Raw genomic sequence first — 19,524 nt, forward strand, 5'->3', positions numbered from 1 at the left:
TACCCTGTGCATATCCCTGGTCCTTAGGGAGTTTTTACATGTATGAAAGTGGTAACATGTGTTTTTATCGCTGACCAAGAATGTCTGGAATCATGGTATGTCTTAATAATTTCAAATATGCTCTTAACCATTTGATGTATCATGTAGTTGTTGAATCACAACCTGTTCAGGTGATAGGTTATAGTGTATTATATAATTTTCCCCCTTTGGAAAAAATAATATGTTCACATCTTAACCCTTGGATATTGCGAATGTTTATTCATTTCAAAAATAAGTATTTGTACTATCTCTTTGAGGTTTTAGTATAGCCCCAAAGAGATAGTATAGAGGCTAGGGTGGTTGTCTTATACAACCCACCTGGGTTCTATCCCTGGCACTGCATTGGTCTCTCAAATTTTGCCAAAAGTGATTCCTGGAACTGATGATACCTGAGCACAGAGCCAGAGTAAGACTTGAATCCTACTGGGTATGGCCTAACAAACAAACAGAAGGTCTTTTTATAGATTTAATTTAGTCAAAGATTCATGATAAAAATCATCCTGAAATATCCAAGTAGGACCTAAATCCAATGACAGGTGTCATTTTAAGAGTCAGATAAAGAGAAGACATAAGCACATAGAAGAAAAGGATACAAGAAGACAAAGATAATTGTGTTTTTCCCACAACAAAACAAGGAAGGTCTGGGGTCACCAGAAAATGTAAGAGGCATAAAGGATTCTCCCGAGAGTGTTTGCAAGGAGTATAGCCTTGCTAACACTTTGATTCCATACTTCTTTCTGGCCTACAGAACTAGTCATGAATACATGTCTCTCGTAGCCACTACTTTGTGGCATTTACTGTGGTAGTCAAAAGTTACAGAATTTTGAGCTATGATATTCTAGTATTCTATTTTTTAAAAGTATAAAATAATTAAAGGCTTTGTAAATTAAATTATTTCAACCAAGATGTTAAGGCTCCCTTTGGAAGTGGCTCTAGATGAACTCTGCACTGAAAAAAAAAAAGCTTTTCTCATGATATTTGGAAGACTGATACAGACTGTACTAATAGATGTGTGAAAACTCCAGAACCATAGAGTTACCCAGAATCCAAATTCACAACAGAATTATATTGACATGAAGGGGAAGTGTGGGAGAAGGTGGGAAGAGGGAATCAACCAGAGCAGACCCATCTCCAAAAGTGGAAAACAATGCCAAGAGTGATTCCTAAGTGCAAAACCAGTAGTTACCCCTGAGAATTTCCAGGTATGACCCGAAAAAACAAAAACATTAACAACAAAATTTATCCTCACTCACAGTGGGGTAAATATTCCATATTCAACTATATACCAAGGCAGGGACTGGAGGGATAGCACAGCGGGTAGGGCGTTTGCCTTGCACGCGGTCGACCTGGGTTTGATTCCCAGCGTCCCATTTGGTCCCCTGAGCACCGCCAGGAGTGATTCCTGAGTACATGAGCCAGGAGTAACCCCTGTGCATCGCCAGGTGTGACCCAAAAAGAAAAAAAAACAACTATATACCAAGGCAGTATGTTCATCATTCAATTACAATCTTGCCCCGAAGTGGCTAAGGTTTGTTGAGCATGGCAGAGTCACACTGTGTTCTAAACTGCTCTAGGGAGTCTAATCTCTTGGGAGGTGTAAGGGGTTCTGGTCACCCTATGTTAGTAACCTTTCTCCTCCATTGTACCTGGCAAGGGTATTATTCCAAAGATAAAAGCAATTGATACTCATTTTTTAACTCAATTTTTTTTCACTCAATTGAACTCATTCCTGCAACCTGGGGTGATGAGTCATTGTGTCACCTGTTCTCTTTTAAGGTTCCTTTACTGATCTACCTTGTAAAAATCCTGCAGCTCCTTGTAAGAGCAATAAAGCTGGGGATCTATATGAAGGACCTTTCAAAATTCCCTTCTCTTCCCATAACAACTTCAATGTATGGCTTACTCCTGGCTCTGTGCTCAGGTCTCACACCCAGTTTGGAGAACCATATGGGATGCCTAGGATCTAATCCAGGTCAGGCACATGCAAGGCAAGCACCCTACTTTTACTACATGTTTATATGAGAGCCCCAGGACACATGGTCAAGTCTCTGGCCTTTTTCAAACAACTCTCAGCCAGACAAAGGGTAACGCATACAATCTAGGTTATTTCTGCCTTTCTTCTCATTTCTATACCTTTGTGATGAACTCAGCTAAAACTCACTCTAGAACTTGTACTTTGCTATAAAATTTTTAACATTTCTTTCCTGGACCCCTCAGCTTAGTTCTGAGAATAAAATGATAGTTCAAGAAATACGTAATTTAATTTCTAATTATCATGAAGATTTTATTTTGTTTTGAATGCAATGCTCAATGCAAATGTAGAACAAGGCAGAGTCAGAGTTCTCTAAACTAAAGCAAGAACCAAAACAGTAAGAATGAAACTACAATCCAAGTTTTGTACAAAGTTCTAACCCAAAGTCTTCAAAATGTACCCTGCTTGACTATATAAAAGATGGATAAAGCTTATCTGCATTAATCCTGGATATTTACATCAGTTAGTAAACTTAAGTCTACCCTTAACACTAATTGTATGTTTAAAATTCCAGTGATGAGGCGTGTTGACCAGGTTATGTGTTTTTGTTTTTAATTTATGTTTATGGGGCTACTTCCAGTGGTCCCCAGGAGCTACTCCATGTTCTGTAATTGAGGGTGACTCCTCATAGTGCTTTATTGGGGAACAGTTATCCCCAACATGCCCGGATACATTGCGCCCCCTGTCCAGGCAGGAGCCTGGCTGTGGAGCAAAGGAGGATGAGCATGCAGAGAACCCCCTCCTGGAGCATTTGATCACAGCTTGCTTTACTGCCAAATACACACATTTACATAGGGGCTCTCGGCTTACAGGAGGACCAATGACATAGAGCTTAGCACTGCTGGCCTATCACTTTTTCCTTTCTGCTTTGCCCCTGCTCCAATCTCTTTCAAGGCTATATGTTGCAGTAACAATGATTTGTGATGGTTTCTGCATTTCAGGCTTATGTGACTAGGGGATCAAGTGAGGTTCAAGGCCCGACACATGATGCAGGAACCCTGTTTTGCTAACTTTGCCCAATTACTCCCTCTTTCAAGGTTTCACTTCAAGACTGCTTTGCAAGGTCAGGTTTTTCCTGCTCCAGTGCCTATCACCGTGCTCCACAGTGCTTGAGGATCATGTGGTGTATGAATAGAAGCTGGGCTTCCCACATGCAAAGTATATGCTCCAGCTTTTGAGCTATCTCCCAACCATTAGGTTAGCTAGTCAGTTACTTAAGAATAAAGTCACACTCACCTGTGCTCAAGAGTCACTTCTAGTGGTGTTCAAGGGACCAAATGTGGCCCTGGAGATTTGAACCAGATAGTCTGCCTGCATAGCAAATGCCTAAACCCTTAGACTATTTATCTGACCCCAATATATTTTATGCTCTCTATTTGTCTGCCTTTCAGTAATTAGCTTAAAGAGAAAAAAATACTTCCTTTGAAAACGACACAACAGTTTTAGCTATTGTCTCTTCCCAAAGTGTGAATGGTAAAACTGATTCTTAAAATCAGATGAGATGACCAGGTCAACATCTTGCTCCAGACAGCATCTTGTGAGAATTTTACTTTTACCTGTTCTCCAAACATAATTTGATTCTATAAATGGAATGAACAATTCAAGTGTTTATCCTCCTGTACTTTAAAAAAACTCGGGGTTTGAAGCAAAAGCACAGTGGGTAGGGCGTTTGCCTTGCATGCGGTCAACCCAGGTTCGATTCCTCCGTCCCTCGTCCCTCTCGGAGAGGCGGCAAGCTACCGAGAGTATCCCACCCTCATGGTAGAGCCTGGCAAGCTACTGGTGGTATATTCGATATGCCAAAAACAGTAACAACTAGTCTCACAATGGGGAAGTTACTGGTGCCCACTTGAACAAATCGATGAACAATGGGACGACAGTGCTACAGTGCTACCAATGAATAAAATCCACAATATGAGAGAAAATTCAATTGGAAGAATGACAGATGGATACTGTGGAGACAACCGAAGTACAGAAGCTATTTATGAACACCGTAAGCTTGCACTGTTTCTGGGGGGGAAATGGTGGTGCAAAAATTAAGCTCCCGCTTCTAGCATAAGAAAATCACGTAAACTGTCTCCTATAAATCATATTTTGCCCCTCTAAGTGGATCAGACGAGACAGAAGGAGAGGGGGGTCTCTCCAAGGCAAAGAGCTTTGATCATTTTGATCAAACACAGACCACCTATCAACCTTCCGAGTGCCACCATGCGTCATACACATTTTCAATATTGTGTCATAATGGCTACCAGTCATTGTAGTTGAGATTTTAAAAAAGGATTGTAATTAAACATATGATTGGATCCAGACATCTTAATCATGCCCTCTATCTATTTTGCAAAGCAGGCCTGCTGTCTTTTCAGCAGTCCCCTGGAATCGCCCTAGGATGACAATTTGCATGCTAACTGAATTCATGTACCGTGCAGATTGCACCAGCACATCTGTTGCTGATTGTTTTCGTCCTCTGCTTTTCAGGCTCAAATATGAAAATGCAGAAAGTAAAAGGCAAATTATGGAGCCCGGGGCAAGAGAGCAGACTGATTGTTGGATTTGGTTCTCTCTCACCACCCTACAGAAGAGGCTGTTAGAGAAACAAAAAGTGTCCCTGACTCTACAGTTCCCCCCTTCACCCCTCCACCCCCCCATCTTACAATGAAATCAGTGCCCATGAAATGACGCTGCTTCCCAGCTGCTTCTTGAATTAGTCTTATTCATGGTGACCAGAAAGAGACCCCTCGGCCAGATCCAAGGCCTCAAAACACAAGACGGTAGGAAAGAGGAGGGGCTGCGCTGACTCTGGAAAGAGAGGTGAGAAAGAGGCCACACAGATCCACCAAACACTCTTCCCAACCAAGTGAAGTTGGTGAGTGTGAAGCATCCAGGGGCACAGGAACTGTCATGTAACCACGGAAAGATCTTGAAAGTCATGGTTTCTTCAAAATCATCCACAGTGAAAAAACTTACTTGCTCAGGCATAGCATGGAAATAGCTTCCTCTAGCTTTATTCTGGCCTGACAATTGTGTGTTTGGACCCAGAGACACCCTGCTGCTAGGGCAGTGCTGGGGGTCACACTGGTGGTGCTGGGAGGGGGTCCCAGAGGGAAACATGTGATGCTTAGGAATCAATTCAGTGCCTCCAGCATGCAAAGCATTGTGAGGATCACTTTTTAGCATTTTCTCATGTGCCTTTTAGCCATTCGGATTTTTTCTTTGAGAAAGTTTCTGTTGATTTTATCACCCCATTTTCTGATGGGGTTGGATGTTTTCTTCTTGTAGCATTTAACCAGTGCCTTGTATATCCTTGATATCAACCCCTTATCAGATGGGTATTGGGTGAATATCCTTTCCCATTCTGTAGACTGTCTGTATTTTGGTCACTGTTTCTTTTGAGGTGCAGAAGCTTCTCACCTTAAGGTAGTCCCATTTGTTTATCCCTGTTTCCACTTGCATGGCCAGCGGCACATCATCTTTGAAGATACCTTTAGCTTCAATGTCGTGGAGGGTTTTGCCAACCTTGTCTTCAGTGTACCTGATGGATTCTGGTCTGATGTTGAGGTCTTTAATCCATTTTGATCTAACTTTTGTACATAGTGTTAGGTAGAGATCTAAGTCCATTTTTTTGCATGTAGCTGTCCAGTTTTACCAGCACCATTTGCTAAAGAGGCTTTCCTTGCTCCACTTCACATTTCTTGCTCCCTTATCAAAGATTAGATGATCATATATTTGAGGGTGGGCTGCAGCGATAGCACAACGAGTAAGGCATTTGCCTTGCATGCGGCCGACCCTGGTTCAATTCCTCCACCCCTGTCGGAGAGCCTGGCAAGCTACCCGTGTGTATTTGATATGCCAAAAACAGTTACAACAAGTCTCACAATGGAGACTTTACTGTTGCCTGCTCGAGCAAATTGATGAGCAATGGGATGACAGTGATACAGTGATAGTGATATTTGAGGGTGTGTGTCAGGATATTCAACCCTGTTCCCTTGGTTTGTGGCTCTGCCTTTATTCCAGTACTATGCTGTTTTAATTATTATTGCTTTGTAGTAGAGTTTGAGATTGGGAAGGTGATGCCTCCCATCTTCTTTTTTCCAAGAATTGCTTTAGCTATTCGTGGGGGCTTATTGTTCCATATGAATTTCAGGAGTGTTTGCTCCATTTCTTTGAAGAATGCCATGGGTATCCTTATAGGGATCTCATTGAATCTGTACAGTGCTTTGAGTCATATCTCCCTAATTCCAAAAGCAAACAAAAACACCACAAAAAAAAGAAAACTACCGGAGGTCAACTGAACTACTTTGGGCACGAGCAGCTCACAGAAATGCCTCCAGACTGTGAACTGAGCCACTGCCCCATGCGGCACCAGTGGGGAAGGGTTTCTCTCTCCAGGCTCTTCCATTTTATGTGCATCACAAAAGGGAAGTAAAAGCTTGCAGTGATGCAATTTCTGGCAGAATTTTCCCTGGACTTTATACAGAAATGAAAAACCGCGCGGCTGCAACCTAATATCTCTTAATTGTCAGCAATGTGAAACGGTTCCTTTTTAGCAGGTCTGACTTTGGGGGGGAACTCCAAACAATAATAGTGAGATTTTTGTTGAAATATTGAAGGAAATCAAAGTAGTAACCATTTCTCTAGACTGTGAACTAAGCCATAGCCCCACACCGGCCGAGGAGAGGAAATATCCTTCTTTATCGGTTCTTTTCCCTTTTTGGGGAGAAACGCGGCGTGGCTTCCACCATATTATGAGGTCTATTAAGCAGGCACGAACTTGGTGGCACGGGAAGGAGGGAAAAAAAAAGTTATGTACTTGGAACAGTGGGACTTCATATCTCTTCATTCTCAGCAATGGAAAACTAATTATCAAATGCTTCCTTGGCAGTAGGGCTGTCTTTCTTGGGGGGAAACTCCAACAACAATAGTGAGTTTTGTGTTGAAATATGGAATGTAATCAAGGTAAAGAGAAAATGACATGAAATTTATCGGTTACGCAGGCGGGGGTGGGGGGTGGGTGGGAGGTCTACTGGGGTTTTTTGTGGTGGAATATGGGCAATGGTGAAGGGATGGGTGTTTGAGTATTGTATAACTGAAACATAAGCCTGAGAACTTTGTAACTTTCCACATGATGATTCAATAAAATAAATTAAAAAGAAAAAAAGAAAACTACAAGCTGATATCCCTGATGAACACGGATGCGAAGATTCTCAACAAAATATTATCAAATAGAATTCAACAACTCATCAAAAAGATCATACATCACAACCAAGTGGGATTCATCCTGGAGTTGCAAGGATGGTTTAACATTCGGAAATCAATCAACACAATTTATCATATCAACAAACGAAAAAATAATAACCACATGATCATATCAATGATCAAAATGCAGAGAAAACATTTGACAAGATCCAGCACCCGTTTTGGATGAAAACTTTCGCTAAAAGTGGGTATAGAAGAGACTTTCCTCAATATAGTCAAAGCCATCTACCACAAGTCTATGGCAAGCATCATCCTCAATGGGGAAAAACTGAAAGCCTTCCCTCTAAGATGAGGGATGAAGCAAGGATGCCCACTTTCACCACTTCTGTTCAATATAGGACTGGAAGTACTTGCAATAGCATTTAGACAATAAAAATATATTAAGGGCATTCAGGTAGTAAAGGAAGAAATCAAGGTCTCCCTATTCACAGATGATATTACACTATGTTCAGTGAACCCTAAAATCTCTACCAAGAAACTCCTAGAAACAATAGACTTGTATAGTAAAATTGCAGCCTATAAAATCAATATCCAAAAGTCCATGGCCTTCCTATACATAATTAATGAGAGAGAAAAAAGTGACATGAGGGGCTGGAGCGATAGCACAGCGGGTAGAGTGTTTGCCTTGCACGCGACCGACCCGGGTTCGATTCCCAGCGTCCCATGTGGTCCCCTGAGCACCGCCAGGGATAATTCCTGAGTGCAGAGCCAGAAGTAACCCCTGTGCAGAGCCAGGTGTGACCCAAAAAGCAAAAAAAAAAAGTGACATGAAAAAAGCAATTCCATTCACAATTATGCCCCAGAAAATCAAGTACATCAGAATCAGCTTAACTAAGGAGGTTAAAAGACCTGAACAAAGAAAACTACAAAACACTACTCCATGAAATTAAAGAGGACACGAGGAAATGGAAAGATATAGCCTGATCATGGATTGGGAGAATTAACTTGCCAAAATGGCAATACTACCCAAAGTTTTCTTATTCTTGTTTCCACCAAAATCCTGTTTACATATTTTTGGTCTTCTCAAAGCAACTCTTCAACTTGTGCTTTTAAAATCACTTTGTGGGCCAGTGATGATATAGTGGCCATTACATGTGGCCAACCCAGGTTCAATCCTTAGCATTCCATATATCTCTAAGCCCCACCAGGAGTTATCTCTGAGCACAGAGTCAGGTGTAATCCCTGAGCACCACTAGAAGTGATCTGAAGATGAAAAGAAAATCACTATGTAAATCACGGTTCTTTAAATTAAGAAAAAAAATTAAATCATTGAAGGGTTAAGTGGAATGGAGCATCTGAAGATGCACAAAGAAAACTGGTCAAATTCTTCAAAGGATTAAGATGTTGGTATCTCCAAAGCAATGCTAAGGGTAACCCGGGGGATAGTCAGCCAATGAGCCCAAATGGTTCAGATGGTTCAATTCTTGAGCCAGGTGATGCAACACTGCTCAGGTGCAATGATATGTGTGTGTTGGGGGTGGGGGACAGTTGTCATAGAGATAACCCTTCTGAAGGTCAGGAGCCACCAGGGTCATACCTAACAGTGCTGGGTGGCCAACCACTGTCTGCGACCGAGCAGAAAAACGTGATCCTGTCCTTTGAGCCTTCTTCATCAACCCTCCAGTGGTTTTTATGTGTTTTTGTTGTTGCTGCCATTTTGGGGCCACACTCAGCAATGCTCAGGACTTACTCCTGACTCTAATCTCACTGGTCACTCCTGGTTGTGCTTGGGGATCACATGTGTTGCAGGGTACAAACCTGGGTCAGTAGCATGCAAGGCAAGCACCTACCCACTGTACTATCTCTCTGGCTGTCTAGTGACTGTTCTTGAAAACTGATATATTGTTGAGTTTTTCAAAATCAGAGTTCAAGATCCTCCTTCAGAATTTTCTATACTAACAGATTTGGGCACGTGAAAGTTTTATTTTCAATTTATTCAATGGATAAAGCATCTCAATATTCCTTTCTGGACATGTGATAAAATTATTTTATGCTACAAAATATAACATGTGTATATATGCATATATACTTTGTTCTTAAACATGATGCTGAACACTTGTTGAAACAAATCTAATTTTTTTAAGATTTAACACTTTGGACACAGCCTGTTAGAGTTAAGCAGGTGTTTGCTACATCAAATGATTCATAGAGCTCTCAGCTTCATGGAGAAGTGTGGTCTCAACTGCTTCTTCTCCCCCACAGTTGGCTGGGAGCCATATATACCACAGTTAGACCTCTATTAACCTGCACACGAAGAAACATTGAAATTCACAATTTTACCACATTGATTAGAACTATAGGTCTGTCAGCTGGTCTTCAGGACAAATGCCAGTGTGCAGGCATAAAAAAGGTTGAAGAAGGCTGATCTGTAAAATGGACTGACAGTAATTTTTTGAGAATTGAGGAGGAGGAACAGTGATCTGTTGTGGATTCTGATTCACTCTCTTTGGAGAATATGCTCTCTTTTTCCTCATCTCCTAAGAACTATAAGAACATTGACATATAGTTGAGGGGGAAAATAAAACCCAACAACAATATTTCTGTAGTAAGTTGGAGGATTACCTATGTATCTTTTCCTGAGTGTGAATACAACCATTGCTGTCAATGGAGAGCTTGCTGTAAAAATGCAACTTATTCAGGACTATTCATAGAAAGCATTGGGGTTATATTTTTTTATTTACAAGAAGGGAAGCCTAAAGGAGTGCATTGTACTGGGGAAAACTAAACAATTAGGGTGACTATACCTATTGTATCATTTCCAGTAGCCCCATGGCTACTTCTATTTTTCCCCTCATTCAAGTTTTCTTTTGGCAAAATACTGAACAGGTCCAATTTTATGTGAGAAGCCCTGAATATTTTAAATTTTTCATTGTATCTTCAGGTCAAAATACTTACCTAGCTCATTTATTCTGCATTTGTTCAATAAGTGTTTGACTAAATTTTAAAAAAATAAAACCCAAAATAATATTCCCAGTACAGTGCATAATCCATTCACATACTCATTCTTTCTCCTTGTTTCTTTTCAATGAGTATAGTTCAATATCTGCCACCAGAAACTGCAATTCAGTAGAGATGAAAACTACCAAGTCAAGAAAAATGACAGTAAACTTACAACTACCACATTGAAGACATTTTCAGAAGCTTTTTCTTATACAAAGAGAGTTCAAAAGAATGCAAAAGGGCTTGAATTCTGTCATTCCATTTGCTGTACATTTTTGCTTGGCGTCCACTCCTGTCACTGTTCAGGGGCTGCTCCTGGCTCTGTGCTGCTAGTGGTTCACTCCCCACTGCTTGGCACTGAACCTGCGCTGCCACCATGCACTCAGCACTTTGGGCTATCCCTCTAGGCCCCGCTGTGCATTTTTTACAGGGTCTTGGAAGCCTCTGTAAGGTGAGCTAGAGAGGCAGGAACGTGCTAGTTAGCCTTCAGCTGCTCCTTCGCATCTTGGGGATATCAAGCTAGGGAAAATAACCCAGCTTAATGCCTAAAAAATTCATGATGCCAAGAATTCATTTGAACTGTTTTTATTTTTAAAACCCTTTGGTGTCTTCAGGCGGGTGGGGGGCGGGGGAGGTAGGGGGGAGGAGGGCAGGTATACTGTGATTCTTGGTGGTGAAATACGTGCACTGGTGAAGGGATGGGCGTTAGAGCATTGTATAACTGAGACTTAAACCTGAAAGCTTTGTAACTTTCCACATGGTGATTCAATAAAAGAATAAATTAATTAAAAAAATAAAAATAAAGCTGTAGCTCACTGGTAATAAATAAATAAAACTCTTTGGTGCCTTAAGCCTCATAAAAATTTACAGTCTTGTACTATTTTATCTTTTAATTACTCTGTACTGTTTAATGGATATTAGTTATTCTTCATAATTTTTACCATTTAATCTAATTTAGTGAGGATTTTTGCTTTCAAATATTGTGTATTTATTTTAATTTTATGTTTTTAAGGCAATTCTAAAAGTAATTTTAATTACGTTTTCCATTTAGAATAATTTCACAAACTACAAGCAAACTGAATAATAGAATTTCATATTCCTATATCACCAGAGATAATCACTTTGCCTAGTTATAGATACTTCCATACTAATATAACAAAAGATTCTATTTCCTCTAAGTTGGACTTTCATTCTTTTTAATAATGTATGGATTTTTATCTTCTTGGTTTTCTAAATTTTTTTATATATCTTTCTCATCTTGATTTTGTTTTTTTCTTTTTATATTGTTTTGTTTTTTAATCTGAACCCTGAGGCACTCAGGGGCTATATTCCTGGCTCTGTGCTCAAGAGTGACCCCTGATGGTGCTTGATATACTATATGTGGCCCCCGGGATCAACACCTGATTCGTCACATGCAAGTAGGCTGCCTTTTTTTTTTTAATTTTTAAAATTTTATTGAATCACCGTGAGACAGTTACAAGCTTTCATGTTTGGGTTACAATCTCACAGTGATCAAATACCCATCCCTCCACCAGTGCACATTCCCCACCACCAATATCCCGGGTATACCCCCCCTTTCCCACCCTCCCCCTGCCTCTAAGGCAGACAATATTCCCCATACTCTCTACTTTTGGGCATTATAGCTTGCAACACAGACACTGAGAGGTCATCATGTTTGGTCCATTATCTACTTTCGGCATGCATCTCCCATCCCAACTGGTTCCTCTAGCCATCATTTTCTTAGTGATCCCTTCTCTATTCCATCTGCCTTCTCCCCTCTGCTCATGAAGCAGTCTTCCAGCTATGGGGCAGTTCCCCTGGCCCTTGTTTCTACCGTCCTTGGGTCTCAGCCTTATGTGATGTACCCTACACTCCACAAATGAGTGCAGTCCTTCAATATCTGTCCCTCTCTTTCTGACTCATTTCACTTAGCATGATACTCTCCATATTTTTCCATTTATAAGAAAATTTCATTACTTCATCTCTCCTAACAGCTGCATAGTATTCCATTGTGTAGATGTACCAAAGTTTCTTTAACCAGTCATCTGTTTTAGGGCACTTGGGTTGTTTCCATATTTTGGCTATTGTGAACAGTGCTGCAATGAATATATAGGTGCAGATATCATTTCTACTGTGCTCTTTTGCATCCTCGGGATAGATTCCCAGAAGTGGTATTGTGGGGTCATATGGAAGCTCTTTAAGCCATATACTATCTCTGTGGCTCAAACTTGGGTTTTCCTTAACAGTTACCTTTCCTACCTCAATTAGTTTTCTGTTATATTTATGCTCTCCTAGCTTTTTAAAATATAGTCCTTGTTATTTTAATTGAAATAGTTAAGATTTTTATTTTCTTTGCTTATTATTGCTTAGGGGCCTTTTATTTGTTTTCAATTCTTCTCATTCAAGTGTTTATCAATGACCCACAGAGAGAGTCTTCAAACAGGGATAGCTGAAGAATCACTTCATGATAGTCCTTCAGGCTTCTCAGACTGAGATCTTATCTGCACTACCTTAAAGCTAAGTCATTTAAAGTTCATGTGAGGCCAAGTTAAAAAAAATTGTATTCCCAGTGATGCTTATAATAAGTTTACCCAGGCATTCTTGGACCTTGAGACAGTATGGCCTTCATCTTCCATGATGGCCCCCAACCCTCATAATTGGACTTCCGTGACCCCATAGCTATAGCACATATAACCTGGACAGTTGGGAAGATACAACGGGGAGGAGGAAATTCCAGCAGGGGGTCTCAGGGAAAAGTCTCTGTGGTTTTTAATATATATTTTTCTTCTAAGATTCTTTATTTTCCCCCTTTCCTTTCTCTCTGTTGATGCTACTGAGATGACCAGGGGCCACAGATACAATCAGTTGTGATGCCTGCACACCTGGTTGTGGCGCGTACCTGGGCTACCCCTCGCTACAGTGCCCACACACCAGGCCTAGGTGCCTGCCAGGGACTACAAAACTCCTTTAGTTGTGGCAGTTGCGCAGGTACTGACTCAGGAGAGCACTTTTCTTCTGTGTTGCTTATACCTGTGATGGTTGCAGTGTTCGCCACAGGCTGCTGCCATATGCACACACACAAGCTTGCCAGGTCACTCGATGACTTGTGGTGCTCACACATTTCATACCTGCAGTGCTCACCATCCTGAGGTGCAGCCAGAAGTCACTTGCAACACCAGGAATCTCAGACCCCAGAGCTGCCAGGATGGGATTCAATACCCATTGTTGCACCAGGGTTCCAACTCACGGCCTCACCTCCCCATGATTGGTGCTTGTGCAACTGCCCCATCCCCTGCACCAAAGAAGCCCATTTGCATTAACAAGGAGCCTGACGCTAACTTTCCAATAACACTTCATGAGCAAACTCACTGTTAGAATCTCCATAATCAAGTTTTTGAAATCCTTATCTTTATTTTCATTCTTAAAAAAAAATTAAATTTTCTATTCATAGAGCTGTTCAAAGTAACTGTTTACATTCAACATTTCAATACCAATCCTACCACCATTACACCTTCCCACCACCATTATTTTGAATTTTCCCACCACCACCCAAACCTGCCCCAGAGTCAAATGCCAAATAATTTTTTTAATTGTTACTTTTTTATGTGAAATTCAATTCTTTTTTCTTTTTGGGTCACACCCGGCGATGCTCAGGGGTTACTCTGGGCTTTGCACTCAGGAATTACTCCTGGAATTCTAAATTACTTTTTTAGTATTTGGGGTACGGAGACATCTCTGCATGTTGCTCTCTCCCAAGATTCATGTGTGAGTCTCTGAATCATGGCTGTTAATGCACTTAAATTGTGCCCACAGGCAGTTTGTGGGAGAGACTCCCAGGAAACTGGAAGGATGGGGAGATGGGGGGAGGTCACCCATCCACAACACCATGAAGCCTGGAGTTTTCAGTCACTGGTCCTGTATACCTGGATCTTTCAGCAGATTCATTCTCATGCTTGGGAGGCTCGGGACAAGCCTGTGAAGGTTGACCATGGGCCTGGTGGCGATTGGGTTCTGGAAGTTTGCAGCTGTCGGGGTTAATTTGGGGCAGGTGTGTCCCATTTGGGGCAGGTGGAGGGGTGGAGGGACACACTTGCCCCCCCCCCCCGCCTCCAAGGTGCCTTGCTGAAATGAGTCTGGTCCGGGATGGGGAGTTATCTCTGAGGCATGCTGCTCTCTTCTGAGATTACTTATGAGTCTCAGATTTTGATCTCTTTCAAGATTTATTTATGGCTCTCTGAAGCAAGGCTGAGAAATGAGCTTGTAGCTGAGCAGGAGGTGGTTTGTGAGTGTGACGTTCATATACCCAACTTTTGGCCATTTAATTTCTCAGGAAACTTTGTTGCAAGATGTTGGGGTCCGGACAGAAGCACAGCGGCAATTTTGGAGTATCAGGAAACCTGAAGGCATCATCATGATGCTGATGCACTCACCCCGCAGGTATAGGCTGACCTGCTGGGAAGCACCATACCCCTTTATCTAATTTTTTAAATACTGTAGTCTATTATCACTAGTATGACTCATTCATTTAAGTAGGGTCCTCAAAGACCTCTTTTAGTGTCTGAATCTTCCACAACTCCACCTCCTTATTAAGAAGATTTTAAAATCTTCTTTTTTTAAAAAAAATACATTAATATGGTATCAAATGTCTCTAGTAGGGTTAGGAGTTCATAACAATAACTGTTACTAAACATAAACATGTTTTCCACCTTTAAAGTCAAGATATCAGTAAGTAGAGCAAAATTTTATTACCATAATTAGATGTCTATTCAGTTGGCCAAGTCCTTAGAAAATTACCTGGTTAATCAAACCTGATTCCCTTGATTTATTGTTTCTTTTACATTTTACACTACACATGTACCCTAGTTAGAGGAACATTATATTATATATTCAAGAAAAAAAGTCTCATTACTATCCCCATCCTTCTCCCATATATTTGTTCCCAGGGTCATCTTACACTTGTCTTGCTTAGGGTTTGCATTCCTGAGACATCCCTCATAAATATCATTCTCCACTTCTCCAGTTTACTTTAACTATCCTTGGCCATTTACCTCTTCAACTTTTCACTATGCATTTTTAATTTATTATTTGGTCTAAAAGGCCTGGAAATTCTGAAGAAATTTCCAAGAACATCATTCCATACATTCATCTGAATGAATTCACTGCTAATTTCAGGTTAAGCCAAGCAATTCACAATCCCTTTAGATATGTCATCCCAAACTCACTTGGTTCTCTGCGGAGAACAGCATTCCTCTTGAGGAACGTGGTAGAATAAAATGCTGACTATAACGTTCCAAAGGCAACATATTTTCATCCAGAGGTTAGCAAGGCTGCCATCTTGGCAGTTGTATGAAGTAAATATCCTCAGGGTGATGAAAAAGGACGACCCTTCTAACCTCAGACCCCCGGACTCATTGAATGAGGAACTCTTCCTTCTCATCTTGATTTCCTCTGTCTCTAATGTGATGCACAGAGCGTGCCTTGATGTTCATACTCAATTGGAAGCTAAGAATTCTTGCTTGTTTATTTGAAAGCTCCCCAAATTCTCCACTGCTAGATGTGGGTAAGAATTTTTCCTGCAGTTTATAAAATAACCTCTGACATTTAGTTTAGAAACCATTGGATTCAGTCCTTTCATTTTACAGGGGAAAAAACTAAAGGCACGGGGCCGAGAGAAAGAGCTCCCTGGGTTGACTTCACGCTTTGTATGTGGAGGGCTGGACTCTGTCCCCAGTACTGCATGGTGCCCTGAGTGACCATGAGCCAGAAGTAGGCCTCAAGCACTGTCGGGTGTAAACCACTGCAACAAAAACAGAAAAAAAAAAAACAAGCAAAAATGGAAAACTAAGGACAAAAAAGTTCCATGAATATTTTAACCCTAGCAGAATGAAGTTAAAATTGAAGCTAGTGGACATTATAGTGAGTAAAGTCAGTCTAACAGAGAAGGGCAGATATAAAATTATCTCTCTCAAATGGGATATAAAAAATATAGTAAGATAAAAACCAAATAGTCAAAGGCCTCAAAACTGAGGAATTGTTCTACAGAACCAAACTTACCAAGGAAGATGGAAAAGGTGGTGTCCCTGAGACACTGTTGGAGGGATGCGGGTACTCTGTTGATGGGTGTGATGTTGGAATTATGTATGCATAAAACTATAATTGACAATATTAACTCAATATAATTAACTCAAAGTACTGCAACAAAAATAGGAGGGATTAAAACACATACATACACACAAAATAATCTGGCCTCAGAGATTTTAGGTCAAAAGTTTTCTCTCTACAAAGAATTCTTCCCACGCTCAAGGATCACTTATCACCTGCGTGGCCATTATCAGAGTGCCAAATACTGGCTGAATTTTGCTAAATGTAGCCATCCATCCTTGAAAACTTATTTGAATCAAGTTTCACAGCTACTTATGCCCACAAACTAGGGCAGCTTTAGTGATAGATTTACCAATTCCTCTTGTTTCCTATTAAAGGAGTATAGAAAGTTGTCAGACAGTAGTACAGTGGGTAGGGCATTTGCCTACATAGTACACAGTACAGTGGGTAGGGCGTTTGCCTTTCATGCAGCCGACCAGGGTTCAATTCTTCGGTCCCTCTCGGAGAGCCTGGCAAGCTACCCGTGGCATATTTCATATGCCAAAAATAGTTACAACAAGTCTCACAATGGAGATGTTATTGGTGCCCACTCGAGCAAATCGATGAGCAAAGGGGTGACAGTGATACAGTGATATAGAGGATAGACCCAGGTTCTACCTCCGGCGCTACCTCCATAGGTCATCCAAACATCTATTTCTGAGCTCTGAGCCAGGAAGTAAGCCCTGAGCACTTCCAGGTATGGTCCAAGTCCCTCCCCTGCAATAAAAAGGAACACAGAAAGGAGGTTGTCCCAACTACTGTTCCTACCCTTATAGGAATCCCTCTGTAAGGAGCTGCTGACCCTTCTGTCTCCCAATCAAGCTGGAAGCCTCTTAAGGCATCATCTCTGTGTCTAATCAACCCACCTAGATTCATTTGTTTTTCAGTTTATTTTGGTTTTGTTTGGGAGACACACAAGGCTGCGTTTAGGGCATATTCCCTATTCTGTGCTGGGGTGACCATAGGTTAGTGCTGGTGATCCAACAGGGATTGGCCACATGCAAAGCAAGTGCCTTAATCTCTATACTATTGTACTATTTCTGATCCCATCTGCTGTCATTTGTGTTTCTATTTCAGGTGTCAGTCTGTCTGAAAAAGCAAACATTGCCTTACACATTGTTCCAATACTGCCCCCCAGTATGTCACACACTTGCCCTCTATTGAGGCCACTAGCTAAAAGTATCCAGTGTGTGGCCAGGTTGTTTGTCTTTGTGAACTTTGTGATACCAGGCCTGCTGGCCGCGTGCCTCTCAGAACAGCCATATATCTCCAGACTCTGTAATCGTGCAGATTACACAGAAAGAGTTGCCAACTCTTTCTAGTTTCCTTTCTAATTCCTAAGACAAGGACTATATTTGATGGTATGGCCTTTCACAGGATGACCCAGGACAATATCACTGGCCTGATTTCTAACCCGCCCTCCCTTCCTTAAATCTCATCTCCCTGAATGCCATTGTCCCAAATACTTTGTTTTCTTCACAATGTGTCACTCTCTGTACCCGTGATTCCTATCCTTCATCTAGTAAACTAATTATATTTCTAAACCATGCTTAAATGTCTTCTCCTTTATATCATCTCCTTCTGCTTCCTCTCCTTATGCCTCTATAAAGTTTTTGACAGTGTTATTTGTGTACAATTTTATTTCTAAAAATAAATTTTAACGGGTTTGGGGAATATTAATTCTTCGTAATATCAGAGGCCTACTAAATTAGCCATACCATCAATTGCTGTGGATTGATTATAGTTTAATTACAGATTAATTCTATAATTGCAATTATAGAAATGTAAATCACTACTTTTAGGCAAAATTGATCATCTTGTTCTCCCAGCCTGCCTATTCAACTCAGAGAGAGTGTCCATATGTAGTCAATCAATCTATATCAGGTGTCCAACCAAGTGTACTCTGTTCAGTGTCCAGGGACATTGCAGAAGCCAAGAACTAGCCCATGGACCAACATAGAAAATAGCTAAGAGACTGTCAGGAAAGGAAAATACACTGGGCAAAGCAGTAGCAAGATTATTTGACCTTAGAATCATTAATTTACCAGAGAATTTGTAAAAAGTTGACTGGGAAATTAGCCTTGGATTGAAAGAGAAAGAAATTAATTTTATCCAGGAAAATAATTCATGATGAGAAGAGAGTTCTGATGTAGCCTTCACCTGGCAGAAGATCTGTATCTTGATGACAGCAGAAGGAGGAATTGTTGAACTTGTTCACTCTCACAGGACTTCCCTCCCTGCTCTTCTTTGTGAGCATTTCTTTGCCTTTGACGCTTCCTGCTATGAGGGCCTTCTGGTAGGTAGGAGAGTTTCAGTCATATATTAGAAGCATACATGACTTCTACAGCTGGGATAATGCCAAGAGTTTCATAAAGTTTCTGGGCACTGATTCCCTAATAACCAAAAAAATATCTTTGTGGGGGAAAAAATTGCTTTCACAATGGCAACTCTTGTCCGAGGTACAGACAGGGCTCTTGTGTCATCTATGTACTCACTAACTTGAAAACTGTGGAAAGGGTTTGCTCTGAAGTGTGCCACTGAGCACAGCACATGGGAGCCAAATGCCCCATGCCAAAAAGGAAGATGTCGCCCAACTAGCCCTCCACTGTTAACAGTCTGCCTCCAAGTCGGAGGATTTGGCTCCTGCTGCCAAGGGAAAAGCTTCATTTACCAAATGCAAACAACTTTCCATCTGAAAAGCATTAGAATATGGCAGTCAAATCAGTCAGCTTAGGAGGGCTTTCTTCTTGCTCCTATTCTATTTCCATGTTACATTTCTCACACCTAAGGTAACCAAGGCATGGAAGTGAGCCTCCTTGTTAGATATGAGTGTCAACATTTTCAGTTTCCTACTACTTTCAATAATTATGAAGCTTTTTCCAGGCATATATGTAAAAGGTATGTTTTTCATTGCTGGTAAAAAAATTTAAGAAAGAATAAAAGGAGACTATAAAGAAGAAGTTGCCTAAAGCATGCAATTTTTTGTCTTTTGTTTTAGACCAATTGAAATAAATTCACTCAACTATGTAATAAACAGAATTTTTATGGTTAATTTTGTTTGCTGTCAATACAGGGGCCAAACATATTGAAAAGAAAAATAATGAACAAATACAACTTGA

Source organism: Sorex araneus, chromosome 2 (genome assembly GCF_027595985.1).
Source record: "Sorex araneus isolate mSorAra2 chromosome 2, mSorAra2.pri, whole genome shotgun sequence".
Taxonomy (NCBI): Eukaryota; Metazoa; Chordata; class Mammalia; order Eulipotyphla; family Soricidae; genus Sorex; species Sorex araneus.